This window comes from Netta rufina (assembly GCF_964035555.1).
Source record: "Netta rufina genome assembly, chromosome: 1".
Taxonomy (NCBI): Eukaryota; Metazoa; Chordata; class Aves; order Anseriformes; family Anatidae; genus Netta; species Netta rufina.
In genome coordinates, this window is record NC_140123.1 from 175613431 (window position 1) to 175625436 (window position 12006).

At 46.1% G+C, this 12006-nt stretch overlaps 1 protein-coding gene across 1 annotated transcript in view; it reads left to right on the plus strand.

Moving 5' to 3' along the window:
• The first annotated feature begins 469 nt into the window (after positions 1–469).
• Positions 470–12006, plus strand: part of PRICKLE1 (prickle planar cell polarity protein 1) — a 64417-nt gene continuing 52880 nt past the window's right edge. Inside the window, exon 1 of the mRNA XM_084305977.1 lies at positions 470–611. The gene's annotated coding sequence lies outside the window, so the exon portion shown is untranslated. The remainder of the gene's footprint in view (positions 612–12006) is intronic.

The following is a 12006-nucleotide window of genomic DNA, read 5'->3' on the forward strand; positions in this document are numbered from 1 at the left end:
CACCATCATCTGGCAGTGGCGTCCATCCAAAACCCCACGGACACCACCGCTGGACGGCCCCTCTGCTACGCATCCTTCTACGGGGCTTTGGGACTGCGGGACCACTGCAGAGCCACGAGCGGGCTGCGGGTGACCGAGGCAAGCTCCGGCGGCCTGAACGGGGCCGGGGCTGGGCAGGACGGGACCGGGAAGGGGACCGGGAAGGAGCCCGAGCCCCCAGCCCCCGGACCCAGCCCCGGGCCCCGAACCCGCGGCCCCCGAGTCCGCACCCCCCGGAGCCGCCCCTCTCCCCGCCCCCTCCTCCTTCGCCCCGCCCCCCGGCTTTTCCCGACGGCGATTGGCGGGCGCGGCGGGCGGCAGCCAATGGGCGCGGCGGAAGGCGGCCGCCGCCGTCCCGGGCGCGGAGCGGCGGAGCCCCATTAGGGCGGGGAGCGGCGGCGGGCAGCGGGCACTCGCGGCGGGGGCGGCCGGCGGCGGCTCGGCTCGGCTCGGCTCGGCTCGGCTCGGCTCGGCTCGGCTCGGCTCGGCTCGGCTCGGCTCCCGACGGCAGGGCACGGTCCCAGCGCGCTGCCTCCCCCGCTGTCAATGCGGGCGCCCCGGCGCCGCGGGAGGTAAGCACCGGGCAGCACTGGGCGGCACCGGCACCGGCAGCGGGGGGCGGTGGTTGCGGAGCGCTCAGGGTCCCGCCGGGACCGGCCCGGGGCTGACAGCGGCATCCCGCGGCCGCAGCCGTCCGGGGTAACACCGGTCCCGTCCCTCCGCAGGGGCGTCCGATGACTTTTCTTCCTTTTTTTTTTAATTTTATTTTTTTTCTCCGTTTTTATTTTTCCTTTTTTATTTTTTTCCTTTTTAAATTTTACTTTTTTTTCCCTTTTATTTCCTTTTTTCCCTTTTCCTTTTATTTTTTTCATTTCCTTTCATTTTTTTCTTTTCCTTTTATTTTCTCTTTTCCTTTTTATTTTTCTCCCTCTTATTTTTATTTCCTTCTCCCTTTTTTTATCCTTTCTCCTTTTCCCTTTTATTTCTTTCCTTTCATTTATTTTCCTTCCTCATTTAACGAAAATCCATCAGCTCCCCCCCCCACGGGGGTGCTGCGAGCTCAGCGTCCCCCCATACAACTTGTCCCCCCTCCGCTGCGGTTCATGGGGTGCGCGGGGCACCCTATAGGTTACCGCCGGTATCCTACACCTTGAAGCCTATAGGGGCGTCAGGGGGCAGCGGCCCCACAAGTTGGCTGGTTGCGGTGCTGGGCAGGCTCCGAGCGGTGTGCCTTGCGTGGCAGGCTGCGGGCTGCTTTGGGACGGGCTCCTTTGGGACGGGCTGCTTTGGCCCCATGAGCTCTGGTGGAGCACCGGGACGTGCTGGTGGAAGGCGTTTGGCCCCTTGAGCTGTGGTGGAGCAGCGCAGGGGGTGGCGTTGCTCGGATCAGGGCAGGCTTGGAAAGAGGAGGATGGCAGGGATGCTGGCTGCGGTGACAGATCCTCTTCTTCTGAGCCCCGGCACCAAGACAGCTTATGGGGCTGGTTACCCACGGGGCACGGAGCTGCTCCTGCTGGATAACAAAAGGGGCTGCGAAGAGCGAGCCCAGATCGGTCATATAGGAACGTTACCGTCGGCCGGGCAAGGTGTGCGAGCGGGGACCTTACAGGGTTAATAGCTGAGCTATTAAGATTGGAGTCAGATGTGGGTAAAAGCAACAGGAGAGTCTGGTTTTTCCCTAATATCCTGTACTATGATAACTCTGAAGAAGGTAATTGTTTAGGGGGGGGAAAAAAAAAAATCTGTTTCAATTTAAGATTTATGAAGCAAGAAGAGCCTTACGTAAACACCAGAATCCTTTTCTTGTTTAGAAGGGCAAGAAATGGCCAGAAAATGTCAGCCCAGCTTGAACGTGGAAGAGCACAAACTATGCGTGGATTTTCATGCGTGTGTGCAGGAATGCTCCTAATGGCACTTCCCACCGGTCCCCCTGCATCTTACGGGGACGGGGGCATTAACAGGGACTCGTGGAAAATGGCTTCTGTGCTTTATTTCTCTAGCAAACCGGTTCTTTCGAGCACTTAAGGCATTTGGGGTACATGAACAGAAGACAGCAAGTGTCCTCCGAAGGAGGAGAAACGGGGCGCAGGAGGGGGGAGCCGGGTTTTACTTCCATACCTAATAAGTTGGGAATGTAAATTTGTATACACGACGGAGATCTGAAGAATGACTTGGCACACTAATGACCTGGCTTTTCAGAACTTCAAGAGTTTGGTCTGTCTCCCCCTATGGTTATAATAAGAGATTAAATGCACTTGGCATATTTAATTAATTAGCATATGAAAATCAGATGGCTTTGACTTTGTCATTGTTTTCCTGTGAAACTTTTCTATGCTAATGAACGTCTACGTTTTACAGAGGAATTTAAATGGCTTTGGTTTGTATTATGCCTCTGCAGATTGCTTGGACCCCTTGTAATGCTCCAGCCTCTGTATCCCAGCCAAAAAACCCTTTCCCTTTGTAACGTGGCTCTTGCATAATGCATTGTCAGCGGCTGCTGTGTGCCGCTTCTGACAGAGCGGACCGAGAGCTGCACTTTGGTGTAAGGGCTCTGCCTGCTCGGGTGCTGAGCCTCCTCGTTCCAGAGGTAACCAGATGCGATGGTGGAGGCCCTGTAAAACAAACAAGCTGGGGTTTGTTTCCTTTCTGCCCCTACGCTGTCCTCCAGCAAGGAGATCCCTGCTGGGGCTGAGAGGGGGGGTATAAAAGAGCATGCTCTGAGGCATCGCTTCTACTTGTTTTTATCATGACAGTGATCCCCAAGTGATCCTAGGAAACTTGTTCAGTGATCTTGTATTGCATTAAGAATACTTGATGATGAGATGGGTGCGTAACAACCAAGTGGCTTGTATCAGTATTAATTTCCTCCCTTGTATCGAGGATGAAGCTCCAGTTTGGCCAGCACTGTTTTCTCTTCATGCTCTCTTAAACAGAGGTAAACTCGAGGTTAGCTCTGTCCACTGGTATATGCTTGTTGTAAGCCCTGCACGCCTAGGTCCTGCTCCTGGAAGTGTTTACAGAAATGAGTAGCTTTTACTTGTAAGCCTGAATTGTTTGGATTAAGAGTTGTCTAATGGGAAGAACCAGCTTGGAGAGATATAATGCAGCAATCCCTCATCTTCCCCCTCCCACCTTATTGCTGAAGAGTGATGGGAAGAAACGTGTTTTACAAGTCATAGCACACTGAAGTTGTGACATTTCTGGCAAAAATACCAAGACAGACTATCACATCACTTCACAATTTGCCAAAATTACATGTTTTTTACAGAAACAACTCCTTGGCTGCTGCTTCGCTATCAGAAGGATGTTTCCGGTTACTGAAGCAAATTTCTCAAGTGATCTGCCATGATTCTTCGCGTCTTGTTTGTTTATGTTGTGAACCAAATACGTGGCCCTTTTTTGGGGGAGGAAATTAAGCAAACGATCCCCATGTGAGCTGACAATTCTCAAGCATATCCTTGTGCGAGGGGATCTTTTTTTATTTTTTTTTTTTTTTTAGTGCACAAAATGAGTGAAGTGCTCAGGCACAGGAGGCACGAGCCAACACAAACACTTCCAGGATTTCTAAAATATCTGCAAATGGCAGCTTCTTGCTCGTTCACCTTTTCTTGGAGCTCTGCCTGGAAGGCTGACTTCTTGAAAGTTCTTAACTGCAGCCGTAAGATTGGTGAGCTGCTCTTCAACATCATTGTGAACCTATCGGGCTCAGAGTGTTTTTCTAGCTCGTACACCCGTGGTAGACAGCCTCCCAGGCAGGCCTTTCATTTCCAGTGGATTACGCATCAACAAAAGCTGGAAGTGTGTTATTTCAGTTGTTCTGTACTGAAGTCATGTACTCCTGTCTAAGATTCGTGTTAGAAACATTGATTTATGGCACCCAATAGCTCGTGCTGTTCAGCCTTGTGTGCTTCTCTCCATTTTCCTTCCCTCTGTGCCGCCCCCTCCTTCGCTCTCCAGTTCTATCAAGTTGGCTGATAAAAATGTTATGGAGTGGGCTTATGGATTTATACCTGCTACAGTTTTTTTTGGTTGCCCTCTTTTTTATCAGAGCACAGATCCCACAGCTTGCAATTACAGTCCTTGACTTCACCAATTCTCTTTCTTTTGAAATGTTTCCAGTTACACAATATTGGCTTCGTGGAGCAGCCACATGCCAAAAAGCATTGCCAACTGCCTTCCAAATATTGAAACGTGATTGCTTTGCTTTTTGAAAATAAATTTTGTTTCCTGTGATGTTTTTATAATCACTTTTTTAGCTTGTTTGCTGTCTAATCTTGCATCCACTGGCCCCAGTCTCAATATTATATGACCTCCGAAGTAGGTTTCTGTGATGGCAATGCACCAAATTCAAAGTCTAATCTTTGAGTTAATGTAGCATATACGAAAGCTCTGGCTTTTCCCGGGATTTGATCACTGATTTGTATAATTGCAACCAGCGTGATTAAAAATCTACTTGTCAATACCGTGATGCTTATAACAAAACCTACAGAAGCTTTTGAAATGGGATGATGTTAGTCCTTATAAAAAGGAAAAAATTGAAGTTACTCTGTCTGGGTTTCTTTGTTTCTGAAGGTGTTTGAGTGTTCTTAAAAGGAAGTAACAGATGCAGCTATGAATATAGCAACGTAGGCTTCAGGGCTGCACCACCGTGCTGGGTGGTACAACTCTACATCCATCCTCTTGTGCTGCAAGAAAGCTGCATCTTCTCTCGCTAGCCTTTACACCTGCATTTTTCGTTGCAGTCACTTGAACAGTGCAACTGAATTTCTAAAGGTATTCTGGACAGATATTGCTATGCCCCTCCTCGAAGCACACATCTTTTCGGTATTGCTCCCGCGAGGAATATAAACCTCCTTCAGCACAAGCCCTGCAATTGTTCAGCTTTTCCCATTTTACCCTCCCATGATCTCTTCATTAATGGAGTACCTGTGTGACGGGGATCGTGCTGGCTCAGCAAGAGCCTGCCTAGCTGCACAGGCACTCTTGCTCAACCAGCTGAGCTCGGTGGCTAGTCAGACACTGCCCTCACCCATGGCCCATTTCTCTTGCAACACAAATGCACGGTAACCATGGTACAAGTTTAAAGCCTCCTTGCACTTTCAAGTGTGGATCGACTTGTCTAACCGCAGCAAAAGCCGAGTGGTTTCAAAGTACATTAAAAATTAGTGCCTGATTAGCGAAGGTGTTTTTTAAAGAGCTCTTTTTGTAACCCGGTGCTGTAGTTAATAAACCAGAAGTTTGTACATGTTTGTGTAAAGAAACTGCATGTGTTTGTGTGCTTGCTTACCATGAAAGTATTTTGACTTTATTTTGGCCTTTTTCCAGAAGTGTCATATCTTTGCAGCTTCGGTATTTCTGTACAAAAATACAAGCTGAGTTAACAATTCCAAATGTGAATATTTATATACTTCTAAATGAATTTTATGAAAGCATTGAAGAATTGTCTGAACCTGGTGTATTTGCATCTCTCTATGCAGACTGCGAATGAATTATGCTAGGTCTAGAACCTCACTGGTGAATTGCAGATGTCTTTTTTACAGAAGCATACATATGGCTTGCTGAGAGCTTTGAACTGCTTCCTCAAGCTTTGCTCATCAGAAAGATCACATGGATAAAGTCCTTGTGAGTTTTTCCTGTCTTGTTTGCAAAGCATGGTGGATCTGGGTGATAAATATTGAGTTCCCATTCACCCCAGTACTGAAATGAGTTAGTTTTGTGCATATGGAATATGGGAGTAAGATACACAGAGGATATGTTTATATTTAACAAAAGTAGTAGTTGAAAATGAACGCAAAGGAACTTATAAGCCTGAAGAGCTTAGCAGGCCAATAGCCAACGAATGTCTTTGAGCAGTGCCAAACATGCAAAATGCAGACCAGGCTCTCATCTGTATGGAGGTCCTCAAAGCGTGCTTTACCTCCAGCCTTCTGAGGATGTCACCCAGAACTCAGCTTTGCTGTCTTCTCAGCATTTTGGTGTGGGTCTGGATTTCCACAGGTGTCTACTGTGAGATACCACTCACAGGAGAGCAGCGTGAGCTGCCTAAAGTGAGCAGTCACGTTTTGGCAGCCCTTCTCCACAGCCTGGGTCCCCTTTGGCATAGACCAGCCTTGGGAGAGTACAGGGAAGGGAGCTGAGTACCAGGGTGAGGATGGAGAGCTTGCCTCCACCTGAGGAGAGCACCCCTCTGTTATAAGTGTGAGCCTCAGATACTGCCTTTGTAGTTAAATAAGAGCTGCCAAAAAGCTGTTGAAGTGCCTGCTCTGGCACTCTGCAAGTGGGGCACAATCTAGTTTGCTACTTGTGAGCCCCATAAACACTGAGCCTCACCCCAACCCTACAGTCAATCTGCTTGAACAATTTTCATGGGGGTTTTCAGGTGGTATGAAGCTGTAGTTTGGTGGTCCAGCCTATCAGCCAGTTTCTTTCTCAGTTTATGATTTTCCTGTTATGTAAAACTGATCTTCTTGTGAGACACCAGCTCTTCTCTCTGTAAGAGTAGCTGCTGACATATTGAACTTGAGCGTTGTAGGAATGTGATGGAACTGAAGTGACCTCAATGACATGCAGTCATCAGTTTTGTTGCTGCATGTTTATTGCTTTTCAGATTTCTTTGCAAAATCTCCTCTGACACGCAAAGCTCTATTGTCTAGTTCTGCATCTGCCACCTTCTCGGCTGTAAGTTCAGTGGGTTTATTTTCAATGTCTCCCTGTCTTTCTTCTCTGGCACTATCTGTTTATAAACCTGTCTGATATATTAGTTGTTAAGCATGTCTTAATGTCTTGGACTTGAGTGTAAAGAGATACTAATATGATGGAGACTCTTTGACTGTGATATAGTAGCACAGAAGTATATTTGCTTACCATATTTTCAGAATTGAGGTGATACCAGGCTGCTGTTCATTTAAGGGTGTGGTGTTTTTGTTCTTTTCTTTGTACAAGTCAGTGTTCAACATTTAAGCACTAACTCCAAAACATTTCAAGTTGTATATTCAAGAGCATAGGCGTTTGTTCTTGGGTCTTTTTCCACCTTCCCACAGCCTCTGGAAGTAGACTAATGCTTTGAAAGAACATCTCTCATGGAAACTAGCAGGCAGATCTTGAATTATGCGATAGGTAGAAGCCCTCCTTCGTCCAGTCCTGTGCATTTACCTTCTTCCTGCTTTCTGTTGCATACTCAATCCGTCAGTCAGGACTTGATGCCGAAGTGGGAAGACAATCCAGACTTGCTTTTCAAAAGGAGACTTCAGGCATGTCTTTTTACTGAAGTGCAGGGAAGAACTTAAACAAGTATATGAGCTGTGGCACTGGTTGTGCACATGAATGAGGGTGGGGAAAGGGCATCTCCAAGCTGGTAGTTACAGTCATACTCTGGCAGTGTTGGGCTCTTAGCTATAAATAACTTTAATTTTGTATTAAGATGGCACCCCTGATATAGCAATGAATTCAGTCTGTATTCCCTATGGAAATGCTCAAGCAATTTCCCATGCAGCGTTGCCTGGTTGTGCTGGCATGGTTCAGGCAGGGAGCTAGCGTTGGGTTGAAAAAATATGGTGTTTTGGAGAGTTTCTTGTTTCATTCTGTTTAAGTGGGCTTTCTAAATCAATATAACAGTTGTTTTAGTATGTGGAGTTCTTCTTTCATGACCTTGGCAAGGATCTCCCTAACTGTGTGCTGCTGCCTCAAGAAATGATGATAAAGCAGTAGCTTCAGTTGTGCCATCGGCTCCCAGTAGGTCCAAACCATGAAGGTGTTCTGCCATCTCTAAATCGTTTAGTACTCTGCCAGTACTCTTGACTTGTAAGTGGTACTGGCTACTCTTTCTAACTACTGTAGTACTGGTTATCTGAAAGACTCTGAAGGATTTGGGGAAGATTTTATTATTTTAGTTTGGGTGTGAGTAATTTAGGCACCATTTTCTAGCACTAAAAATCATTCAGATCCCCTTCCCAGTTTCAGGGAATGGAAAGTCTGTTCTTCGCAAAGCAAATGGCCCTGTCCTTACTCTGCAGAATATCAGTAGGAAAATATAAATCAAAAATGTCTGTCAGAAAGCAAATGTAATACTTATTTCTAACAATTTATTTAAAAGCCAGTATAATGACTGGGTTTCTGACTTCTTAATGTCAATCCCAGGTCTCAAAAAGAAGAAGGGGGGGAGAGCTGTGGATAAACTGCAAGCTCACCACCACCGCTACCCCCAGCTAGAGCCTCTTTGCCTGCCTTCACTTGTGTACTCTATTGGTTTCACAGTTCATATACTTGTGTTTTTTTAAAAATCTCCCCCTGCACTCTGGTGGGAAACATGTCTGCAGTTTCCTTTTAAACACACAAGGCTTGATTCTCCTCTCACAATGGCATAAATTGTGAAGAACTTCGCTGAAATCAACGAACGTAAAGACATGTAAAATGGCGTGAGAGAAGAGTCCAGGCTCTGGTTTCTATTTTTAAGTGAGTCTGGGTAACCTAAAATTGTTCAATGTGCCACTGTGACTTTATTTTGTACGTATCAGTTGCTATACTTGTTTTTCTTCATACATAATGTTTCATTTTCAAATATAATACATTACAGCTAGTAATCAAATCATGATGCACGTTTCTTTGATTTAATACCTCAGTATTACTACATCAACTTTGGTAGTTAATAATCAATATGCATGGTAAAGTACTTACCTTACCAGGGTCAGACCCTACAAAATGTCTGGAGCGTAGCTGTATTTCTGTGCATGTCCCAAAGGAAAGACAGGAGTGACTATGTCCATACATCTTTAATTTTTGTTGTGGTTTTATATTCTCATCTGTGAATCTTGTTCCTTGTTATCTAGGTTCAAGTTACTCATTCTACATACACAAAACCTTTTCAGCTGTTTTTCCTGTGCTCGTGAAGTGTTTGGCTCCATTCTTATGTTTTGTACATACTCAAGAATTTATTTTAACTCCAAATTTTCTCTGCACAGCTAAGTACTTGGCAATAAACCTGGAATATCCACACACAATTTCTGCCATTGCCTAAGTTTGGGTGGTTGTTAACATTTGTTTATTTTTTTGGCAATGGGTTATGGTCCTTAATTACCATCAGTAGTCAAATAACTGAATGAGATTATACAGCAGTGCTGTAAAAACTGTTCATGCTAGCTATGATCTGTACATGTGTGGGTATCTTTGAAAACAGTCGCTGCATTCATTAACCAGTGCAACAGACTCCAACCTTGCCACTATTTAGTTTCTGAAATTAATGCAGTATTCTCTACCTAACTGAAACGCTGCTTTGACTGCCTCCTTTTTATGGTTTAAAAAATAACACGAAATGGTTGACTCCTATAACGTGTTCTAACTTGGAGGAGATCTATTGGCTCACTTGAATTTTTGACTGAGTAGCAAATTGCTGATGGCCACAAGGAAGTCTCTTTAAACTTGAAGAATGGGGTAGGCTTAGCATATCACTTAAACTTTCTCCAACATGGTGATGGGAGTGAAAACCCTGTGGTGTTTAGCCTCTTCTGCTGTCCAGTCCTTAAGCTTTCCTCTCCAACTTTAATCTGCACCCCTCTGCCCCCCAAGGGTGTTAAGCCCCAGTAGCTTGCTAAACCAGTGTATGGTGGTGTTATATTGGTGAGGTATCAAGTAGAGAAAATATTTAAGAGCTGATGCTTCTCACCTTTGTTCTGGTAGAGCAGTCCTTGTTGTGGAAAGGAACTGACATTCTTCTGAAGGCAGAGATGTACTAGATGTCTTCCAGTGGCAGGTCTTGTTCATTTCTAACCTGATGGCTTTGAGACTCATTTTGGCATGCCATTTTTAGAGCATTTTTAAGCTCTTCTGGGAGTCGTTATTTTGGAGACTGGAGTGCATGGCTGGAAGAGACACCGGTTTTGGTGGAATTTTCAACCTATGAGCTGCAAAAGTTGTCTTACCAACTTTGTGGATGAAGCAGCTTCCACTGAAAAGGTTCAGGAGTAGAAGAGGATCCTTCCAGCTTTGAATTGGTGTCAACCCCTGCAACCAATAAAAAGGCAGTATCACATAATAAGGTTGACTAAAGTCTCTGAAAAGACTTCATCCATCTGCTGTGTGGGGAAATGGGTGACAGAAGACTTGACCTCAGGAAATGAAGATGTATTTAGAAAGAGGCAGAACTTGAACTTGTTTGGAGAAGTTGTTTCCATAAATACCGAGCTGATGGTACAGTGCTTCTGCAAGACAGAAGTCTACTTTAGGTTTAGAGCTGTTTCCAAAGCAAATTTTAGGAAGCAGTCTTTCTAGTATGTAATTCTAGAGCCATTTGCTTGCAATCTTCATTTGTATGTAGGTATCATTTAAAGATCATATATATATATAGATATATAATCACTGGATAGGTTATGTGTCTATTCCAGGCATCTTTTTTAAAGGAAAAATGCAAAAAATAAATAAATAAAAAGCAAAAATGTGTAGCATCAGGAGCACATGGCACTTGACTCATATTGCTGTTCAGTTAGAGGTCATCTATATGCAAAGAAGGGAAACCCTCTAAATAGGTTTAAAACTCCATTATAATATGTAAGTGTTAAGGACAAAGACATTCATGGGGGAGAGGAAGAGGGGAACAAAGCAACATTTAAAAAAAAAAAATCCAACAGATTTTAAACTTTGTTTTCTGACTTTGTGGCCTCCTAAGGGGGGAAAAAAAAAAAAAAAAAGATTAAAAACTGGTGTACTGTGTAATGTGTATATATAAAAGATACATTTCTTGACAGTGTTCCAAAATTAGTGTTTGAAGACTTTTGTAACAATGTCTAACAAGTAACTAGTAACCTCAGCTTTCTCTCCTGTGAATCAGGTCTGGCCTTCATGTCCTAGTTAGCTTGCTTTGTGGTACTGTATGGAATAGGTATGAGAAGGACATACTGCAAAATAATTTCCAACTTTCTGACTGATGTATGCACACAGCCTGGTACGGATATGGATTTCTCCCTCTAAAAGGTCAGAAGACATGAGCCTGTGCATGCCCACCAAACAGCCTTCTATTTAATTTAAAAAGTGATCTTTAGGGCTATGGGTTAAAATAACTTTTCAGAATTTCAGCCTGGGGAGCAGCTCCAGGGCTGAGGTGTTGCTGTAGCTGTTAAACCAGTGCTGGAAAGCGAATTGCCGGCCTGGAGGGCAGAGTATGCCTGCCTGAGGACGTGTAGGTGGGTCCCAGAAGTCACTGCCATACAGGCTGGCTGGGAGAAGATCACTTGAACAGTCACCTTGAAACTGCCTCAGTGTCAAATGCAGAATGAGCGATAGCCCTGGACACTTTTTGCTTAAATACTGAGATACGGGCCTTGAGTTTTAACTACTTGGCTTTGCAAAGGAAACTGGACTTGTCTCCCGGTGCCCGCTTGGCATCTCTTGAAGCAGGTTATTGCAGGGAAGAGATCAGAGGCAGGGTGTGCCAGCAGGTGGCTGATCAGCCCAGTGGAGCTGGCAAACACCGTGCTCAGGCTCCAAGGTGGCAGGAGACACGCTCCTCACTGCTCTGGTGAGGCATGGGAGCCGCAGCCTGTGGTGGTAGGACTTTGGCCACTACCAGCCGCCTGTGGAGACCTCTTGGTGTTGGTGGAAAAACTTTGCGTGCTTTTATCTCCTCATCTGGGAGAGGCCTGAGGAAGTTGCGGCTACAAATGTGGCGTGAAGTGTGCTGGGAAGGCGAACAAATGCGATAAGTTTTTGCTCTTCCCCCGACTCTCTGCAACGCGAAGCCCTGCAGGGAGCAGGAGCAGGACGGCCGCTGGCCGGGGGCAGCGGGTGGCCTCGCCGTGCCGCCGGCCGAGGCTCGGAGGCAGAAATCAGCGGCCGTGGCTGCAGGACGGCGCCGGCTGCAGCCGCAGCGCGGTGCTGGGCCCGTGTGGGGCCGGGAGGAGCGGCGGGGAGGCCGCTAGGTGGCACCCGTGGGATGGCGCCGGGCTCGGGCCGCGGCTGCTGAGGGGAGGCGAGGGCGCG